The sequence below is a fragment of the Cebus imitator genome, unplaced genomic scaffold (assembly GCF_001604975.1).
Source record: "Cebus imitator isolate Cc_AM_T3 unplaced genomic scaffold, Cebus_imitator-1.0 Scaffold25, whole genome shotgun sequence".
NCBI classification, from domain to species: Eukaryota; Metazoa; Chordata; class Mammalia; order Primates; family Cebidae; genus Cebus; species Cebus imitator.
The window spans coordinates 1,831,939-1,840,797 of record NW_016107340.1 but is presented as its reverse complement, the minus strand read 5'-3'; positions in this window follow the sequence as shown (position 1 = coordinate 1,840,797).

The window sequence follows — 8,859 nt, the reverse complement described above, 5'->3', positions numbered from 1 at the left end:
AGTTACACAAAACTTACATGACACCTCTCCTTGGCCCTGCTTCTCACCCCACCCACACAGCTGGGCTCATCTTTCCTCAATTTCTCAAGGATGTAATGTACCATCAGAAATTAGAAAAATTAAAAATTATTTTTACCTTCTGCATTTTGAAATATAAGTATTTATGTTAATGATAAAACTCTCTCACAAAAAAACCATGAAATCATGTGATGAAATCATTCTGTTTCAAAAGCAGAAATATTTGTCCTTCATTGACAGTTATTTCCCATGTAGCTTTGACACAAGTTGAAAAGCAGAGAATGATTTCCCCATGTTTTCAGTGTTTGTTTATATACCAGATTTCTGCTAGAGGAAGGAGTCTTCCAAGTAGAGGAGACAGAGTTCCATCTAAAAACTTTAGAAACCTAGTCAGTCATAGTGGCTCATGCCTGTAATTCTAGCACTTTGGGAGGTCAAGGTAAGAGGCTCACATGAGGCTAGAAGTTTGAGACCAGCCTTAATGTTTTGATTATATTTTGTATTTAATTTTTGCAATTATCTCTAATACTTTAAAGAGGTTCATTATATCATTATAATACTCTGAATTCTAACAGGAGGTCCAAATGCTAAAAATTAACTCTCACTGAATACTCATATAGCTATGAATACATTATTACCCAAGATATAAGGTAAAAAAAAAATAGTAGGTCAGTAAATATATTTCTTAGTTTCAAAAACTCATTTTCTACAGTTGGAATCAACCAATGTCTGTGAAACTAAATTAACTCCAGGTAATCAACTCTGGGGGAAGCATCTGTCTCTGACTGCAGTGGGAACAAGTCCCACATGAAGACTTGATGTCTTTCAAGTCAACATCAGAATGCATATTCATTTTTAAGTTGTATGTTTAACCCAGGTGAATAAAGTCAACATGCGATACTCTCAAAAACCAAGATTGGTTTCTCCCACACTTAGTTCTGAGTCTTTCTGAACTCAGGGCAGTTCCACAGAGATGATTTGTAATTGACTCCAGACACTCAGCAACATAATATTATGGACCACAAGGAAAGAGCTGGACCCCTTTTGCTAAGCACTATTGGTTCTTCAAACTTTTAACTATGATTTCCTCACAAAGTTAAACTGTGTCTTTGTTATACAAATGAACTAATTAACTCCTTGTGAAGTTTCAAAGACCTGAATATGGAAACAGATTTTTATTTTTGGTACATTGTAAAATTAAAATTATTAACCTGATCAACCACCATTCCTCTGCATAACCTATGTGATGGTTATTATTCTTTTCTTTAAAAGCTTTTCTTACTCAAGTCCTAACACTTGTCCTTGGGAACTTCTTCTAGGGCTAGAAATCTTTTTTTCTGCTTTTTTTCTTTTTTTAAAAAATTATGCTTTAAGTTCTGGGATACATGTGCAGAACGTGCAGGCTTCTTATATAGGTATACACGTGCCATGGTGGTTTGCTGCAGCCATCAACCTGTCATCTGTATTAGGTATTTCTCCTAACGCTATCCCTCCCCTAGTCCCCTACCTATGAACAGGCCGTGCTGTGTGATGTTCCCCTCCTTGTGTCCATGTGTTCTCATTGTTCAACTTCCATTTATGAGTGAGAACATTAGGTGTTTGGTTTCCGAAGAAAAAACAAAAGAAGCAAAAAATGAGAATTGCTATTTACATCATAAATAATTATCCATATAATACATATTTAGCTACCAAAAATCAATAATAAAAAGAAAAAAATTCATTTTTTAAAATTATACAAGGTTTGGGAAGATCAAAAAATGAGAAATATAAGAAATCCAACCGGGTTTATATTATATGAAGCATTCCCACACTAAATTATAAGTGAAACGTATATTAAGTTTACAGTAAAAACCATGTATCAATTGTCGTGTTGACAAAACAAAACTTTCGGTAACATAATTCATAGTAACAATAAAAATGAGACAGTCATACATTGTTGTCAAGAGTTTCACTTGACAGAGGCAATATAATTTATCATTTAAACAAGAACACTTCAGAGAGTGAAAGAGGTGCTATTAATAACACCATTCATAATCTCCGGTTCTGGCTGACATTCCTGCAGCTTATGAAGTGACAACACTTCAATTATGTTTTATTTGTGTGTCTGTCTTTCCAAATGTTCAGTAAACTCATTGATGGAAGGCACTATAAGATTTTTACCTTGTAACTCCTAAATGTGTAGTACTTTGCATATATTGTATGTGCTTAATAAATGTTTTAATAAATTAAAGAATGGCTCACTTAATTCATACATTAGTGCCTAAAGGCTCTAAGGAATGGAAAATATCAAATCCATCAAATGTAATAGCGACTGAAATTCTGAGAGAGGTCAGTAATAAGAAAGGCCAAGAGGTGCCATAAAGTTTACAATAAACAACATGTCCTGTCTTCAAACTACAAATATAAAGAAGAGGAAAAGAGAGGAATTTTATGAAGTTAAACTATAGGGTAGTTATGTAGAGATGAAGAGGCCAATTAATATAATCAAAGAAGTTAAGTGTAGGTGTCTGGAAACTTTTCAAAACTTGGACATCAAATGATTGAGGTTTATTATCTCAAATGCAGAAATATCCACTGTGGTAGGCAGAATAATGGTCCCACAAAGCACAAAGATGTCCACATCCAAATTTTTCAAACCTGTGAATATTCTCTATTACATGATAAAAGGAAATTAAGGATGCAGATGAAATTAAGGTTGCTAGTCAGCTCATTTAAAACAAGGAAATTAGGACCAAATATCTAGGTGGTTTCAATATAATCACAAAGAGATGAATGAGAGAGACAAGAATAATTGTCAGAGTGATGCAATATGAGAAAGTCGACTAGCCAGTTAGCTTTGAAGATGAAGGGCGGTTAGAAGGCAAGGAATGCCGGCAACCTCTAGAATCTGGAAAAGGAATAAAACAAATTCTCGCTTAGAGTCTCCAAGAAAACAGAACTCTGCTGGCACTTGGGGACCCATTTTTGACTTCTGGTCTATACAACTGTAAGACAATACATTTTTGTTTTTTTAAAGCCACTAAGTTTGTGGCAATTTGTTACACAGTGATAGGAAACTAATATACCCATAAGCGGTTTAACAGGCATCATCACTATAATACATTCTCATTTCTTTCCCAAGAAAGTTAGAGAAAATCCTAATACCTTTTTATTTAGAAAGGTAAAATATATGTGACATGATAACTAAATTAAGCTAATCAGATCACAGGTGTTTGCCTGGCACACAGTAAGCACTCAGAGTGTTTATTGTCACTATTATGTACATTGTCATTCATATATACACATACACATATATATGTATATATCTCATACATATGATTATATTTTACATTTAATTTTTGCAATTAACTCAGATACTTTAAAGAGATTCATTATATTATCATAAAACTGAATTCTAACAGGAGGTCCAAATGTTAAAAATTAAGTCTCACTGAATACTCATACAACTATGAATACATTATTACCCAAGAAGGTATAAGGTAAAACAAAGTAGGTCAGTAAATATATTTCTTAGTTTCAAAAACTCATTTTCTACAATTCTACATATATAAATATATATGAGATAGGGTCTTACTCTGTTGCCCAGGTAGGAGTGCAGTCACATGATCATAGCTCATTGTAGCCTTGACTTCCTGGACTCAGTTAATCTGCTCACTCCAGCCTCCCGACTAGCTGGGACCACAGGCACATGCCGCCATGCCTGGCTATTATCATTTTTATAGACGACAACAAGAAATAAGGTAATTTGGGAGCATGAGTCTTTTCATAAGACACAGCTCTTTGTTGATGATCATTGGGAAACTATATCTCCAGAGGGCAGTCAAGGATCACAAGCACCTGGAGAGCTAGCTGCAGATCAAAAGAGAGCACCCAAAGATTTTGTCCCTTTACTGGGGGACACTAGTGTTTGTCTCTGAAGATTTTCTTATTCTGGCAGTGAAACATGTTCCTCAGATCATCAGTGTTAAGTTTAGCGGGGAAAAAGATCAGTTGTATGAAATGAGAAAACAATGAAATTGACCCCATCCTCTGTCACACCATTTTCCAGAAGCCATGAGCAGCATTGTTCTAAAGATGGCTTTAAAATTTATCTTGTTTTACTCAATGAAAAGAGAGAAGAATAAAACTTTCAGAAGCTGGACACTTTAAATGCTACCCTTTGACATTTGGTTGGCAGACATTTTTGATAATATTGAAGTTTTAAGTTTGCAGGGAGTTGAGTATTTGCCAAGGTTCTCATTCTGTCATTCCCGAAGTTCTAACTTCTGCATTTTTAAAACCATTTGTATACATTTCTTGAACAATTTTAAATTTACAGAAAAATTGTAAAGATGGTACACAGAGTTCCCTTGTACCCTTGTACTTCATAATCCCTTTTATTAACATTAGTATGGTATATTTTTCAAAATGGGTGGTCAACATTAAAACATAAACTTTAATATTAACTAAAGGTCATACTCCAGCTTCCAAGAGTTGTTTAAATATAGTCCTTTCTACACTTTTCTAGAAGTAAGGTACTCCAGCAAACAGAGTTTTGATTTCATAGGCATATGTTGGAATTTTCTACATTGTTTGAGGTAATGTTTCTTCTTGATCAATGAGTTTTATTGCCAACTTGCTTGCAGAAATGAAACATTGTTCATTTTCTAGGTAAGATGGCATGACTTAGGTACCAGTTGTATATAAATCAAAGTAAATTAAAGCTCAATTTCATCTTTTGTTTCAAAAATCATTCTGTACCTGTAAAACTCTAAGACAATACATTTTTTTAATATTTGAATCCTTTGATGTGAGTCAAAGGATTTCAAAATAAAAAATTGAGAAATTTGATATATATATAATGAGGAATATTTCAAAGTATATATATTAATGATATATAAAAGTAATAAAGGAATAAAATATCATGATCACAGTAGTTAAGGGGAAATTCCTGCATATATTATCCAAAGGCAAATGGAATTTCATGCAGAAAAATATCAATAAAAATAACAGATAATAACTTTCCTTCCAGAGAGAGGCTGCAGTGTTGTAGAAAATTAGTGGGAGAAATTGTGAAAAAAAAAATCTTTGCTAATACCCATGAGTGTAGAAGGCAGGACATTGTATTTAGAGACTCTTTTTCTTTCCAGAGAAGAAAGGTTTATCTTCTGCTATTTGGCAAGGAGAGCTCCATACATTTTTCCTTTGTTTTCTCCTGGCCTTACAGACTATGGGAGAAAACCTGGAATTATTCTCCCAGAAGCAATTTTCTCAGCTACAGAGTGGCATCTGCAACAACAACATCTGGACAAATGAAAATAACTTGACCTGTTTCAAGTGAAAAGCTTGAGATCTGAAGGCTATGTCTCTAAGCCATCTCTCATCGCAGCTGCTGGCCAATTCCAAAAGACAGAATTAATTGAAATCTAAGAGGCACCTCAGAAGAGGAAATGGAATCCAACCACCACCATAACGTACTCTCAAGATGACAGAATTTCCACAAGTTTATAATGAAAATGAGTACATAAAAAGGTTTTAGAAAGAAGGTCTCCCAAGGTCCCTCTTTTCTCCCTAGCATCCTAAGGTAGATGTTTTACTAAACAAAGAGAACTAACAATAAACTTCAATTTCAAAAACTATCAGAAGGTGACTCACAAAGACCACATCTGATAGAGGCCAAAGAGACTCCACTCACACCCTTCCTAGGCAAATGCTGCTGGTTCAGGAGATACACAGAGCCTATGTTTTCAGTTTCTTCTTTTGCCAAATCATACCGAAATAAGATAAAAGTTATATATTTGATCTAATTCATGGAAGTGCTGCAAAGAAGTGAGTAGAATTTTATCCTACTGGGAGTGGAAAAAAACCCCAAAGTTTAATTTTACAGATTAAACTGTAATCTGTTCAGATTATAGATTAAAAGAACCTAGAAGCAATATTATTAGACTAGCAAGTAACAGGAAAGGGGCAGAATTAAGCAGCTTTGTTACCATGCTGTCTTGAACTGCTATTGTGACTTCCTGTGCCAAAACCCACTCTGTTGAAACAAGTTTGTAGAGATGGCAAGCATTTCCTTCCCTGTCTCTGGACACACATATAATTAAATATGTTTATTACAATCTCAAAAGGTGCTGCCTAGCGTGCATGGTTATTTGAGGATCATTTACCAAACTTCACAGAGATACCTGGGAAAGCTATTCCAGGTGGCTTCAAATTGCCTGAATTACTCTGAGATATTTGCAACCTGTGGAACAGCAATGGAAGTCACTGCCAGGTTACCATAATAGGGTAAGTCAGACATGTTAGACAACTGTGGCATTGAACCTTGCTGGAGTCCTGTGATAGTCTCCAGAGCATTAGATAAGGAGAACTGCCAGTGAAATCTATAATATTTCAATAATACCTCACATCAGAGTCATTTGGAGAGGAAGCAGTTGTACTCTTTACAATTGGCACTACAGTTAAATTCTTCTTGTAATTCAGGGAATGTTTTGTCTAAGACTAGCCTGACATCAGAACCTCAAAAGAGAAAAACGCAAGTTGCTTATGACCACATGCAATGTTACTTCCTTAAAAGAGTATTTTCAGAACTTGGGGAGACCAGTATGAACAACTAGTCTACAATATCCATATCACTAATTAAAAGTAGTTTTAAATCACCTTATGCAGCATAGAAAGAACATTTCAGTTTTATTCCACTAATGGTAACCAGAAGCAGGAAGGACCGGGTAGTGTGAGGAGGCAATTGCAACCATTTATCCTGGTCATAATCTAATGTCACTGATACAACATACAAGGCATCAGCCAAGACCCAGGAATCTCTCACAGGAAAGGGATGCTGAAAGGAGAAGGCCTGTCAGCAGATGGGGACAGTCCTGACAGCATGCTCCCCTTACATAAGCATTGCCTTTAACATTTTTAGCCACCTAATATCTGACTCTAATCTCCCCTTCTGAGAAGTTAAATGTATTTTTCTTTTCCCAATATGACTTCACTTTTAAAAAATTACATTGTCCAACAGCTTACCACATGATGACTTTTCATATTTCTCTGCCATTCTTTAAGATTCTTTAAGAAGTCTTTAATACTGAACTGCATCAAACATTTAAAGAAGAAATTATACCAACAGTACACAAATTCCTCCAGAAAGTAGAAAAGGAGGAAACACTTCCCAACATATTTTATGAAGCCAACATTAACATGATCGAGAAAACTAAGAAAACTATAGATCATAAATTTTTTAAAAATATTTGATAAAATATTACCTAACCAAACCCAACAAATAGAAAATAACACAGAATGAAGTGGGGTTCATTCTAATAATTAAAGGCTTGTTTAATATACGAAACTTAAACAATGCAACTAACTATATCAAGATATTAAGTAAGACAAATCATAAGATTACCTCAATAGACATACAAAAAATATTTTTTTCTGAATTATTTTCTTCTTAGCTAGGGAACAAGACAGAGCCACTTTTTCATCATTTCTATCCAACATTGTACTGGACATTGCATCCAATGCAATGAATAAAGAAATTGACCAATAAAAGCATATAAATTAAAGAAAACTTAATTCTCAGCATGATTATCTATGTAGAAATGCTTAACAGATCTACAAAAAGCCTACTGGAACTGACAAGTGAGTTTAGCAAGGATACAGAATAAGAGGTAGAATATACTAGGTACAATGGCTCACACCTGTAATCCCAGTACTTTGGGAGGTTGAGTCAAGATAGATTGCTTGAGCCCAGAGGTTCAAGACCAGCCTCAGCAACATGGCAACTACGAAAAATTTTTTAAAAAAGTAGCTAAGCATGGTGATGCACCTCTGTAGTCCCAGCTACTCAGGAGGCTGAAATGGGATGATCACTTGGAGCCTGTGAGGTAGGGGCTGCAGTGAACTGTGATCGTACCACTGTACTCCAGCCTGAGTGACAGAGTAAAATCCTGTCTCCGAAAAAAAGAGTTTTAAAAAATAGAATATACGAAATCAATTTTTCTATTTACTAGTAATTAAAAATTATATAAGTTAATGCTATTTACAATTGCATCAAAACATAGGAAATACTTAAGTTTAACAAAATAATTCAATATATATATGCTTACAATTGCACAAAGTTATTGAGACTAATTAAAAAGACATCAAAAGAATATAATGTTAAAGTTGGCAGAATTCCAACCTGGACAATGTGACCAAACCCTGTTTTTAATAAAAAATACAAAATTTACTAGGTGTAGTGGCACGTGCCTATAGTCCTAGCTACTCAGGAGGCTGGAGTGGGAGAATCACCTGAGCCCAGGATGTCAAGGCTGTGGTGATCCTGCCACTGCACTCCAGCCTGGGTGACAGAGTGAGACCCTGTCTAGAAGAAAAAAAAAGTTGTCAGAACTCAAATTGAATCACTCATTTTCAAACCTGAAAAACAGAGCAGGAGAAGGTCACAAAGGAAAGGTCCTTATGCAGAAATGCAGAAATGCCTAATAACAGCTATCGCAAAAGACTGCAAAAACCATAACCTTGCACAAAGACCATCACAATCTTACACAAATACTTCATGAGGGCATGTGTCAAGCAACTGCTTGTCCAACTGTAACCACCCAGTGGGTTCACTTTGCCTGCTGCCGAGACAGAGCTGATTTCTCAAGACAGGTGAATTGCAATAGAGAAAGGGTAATTCACACAGAGCCAGCTTTTTGGGAAACCAGAGTTTTAATATTACTCACATCAGTCTCCAGGAGATTTGGAGATTAGAATTTTTAAGGACAACTTGGTAGGTGGAGGGAAGCCAGTTAGCTGGCAGTGCTGGTTGGTCAGGTCATAGATGAAATCATAGGGAGCTGAAGCTGTCTTGCACTGAGT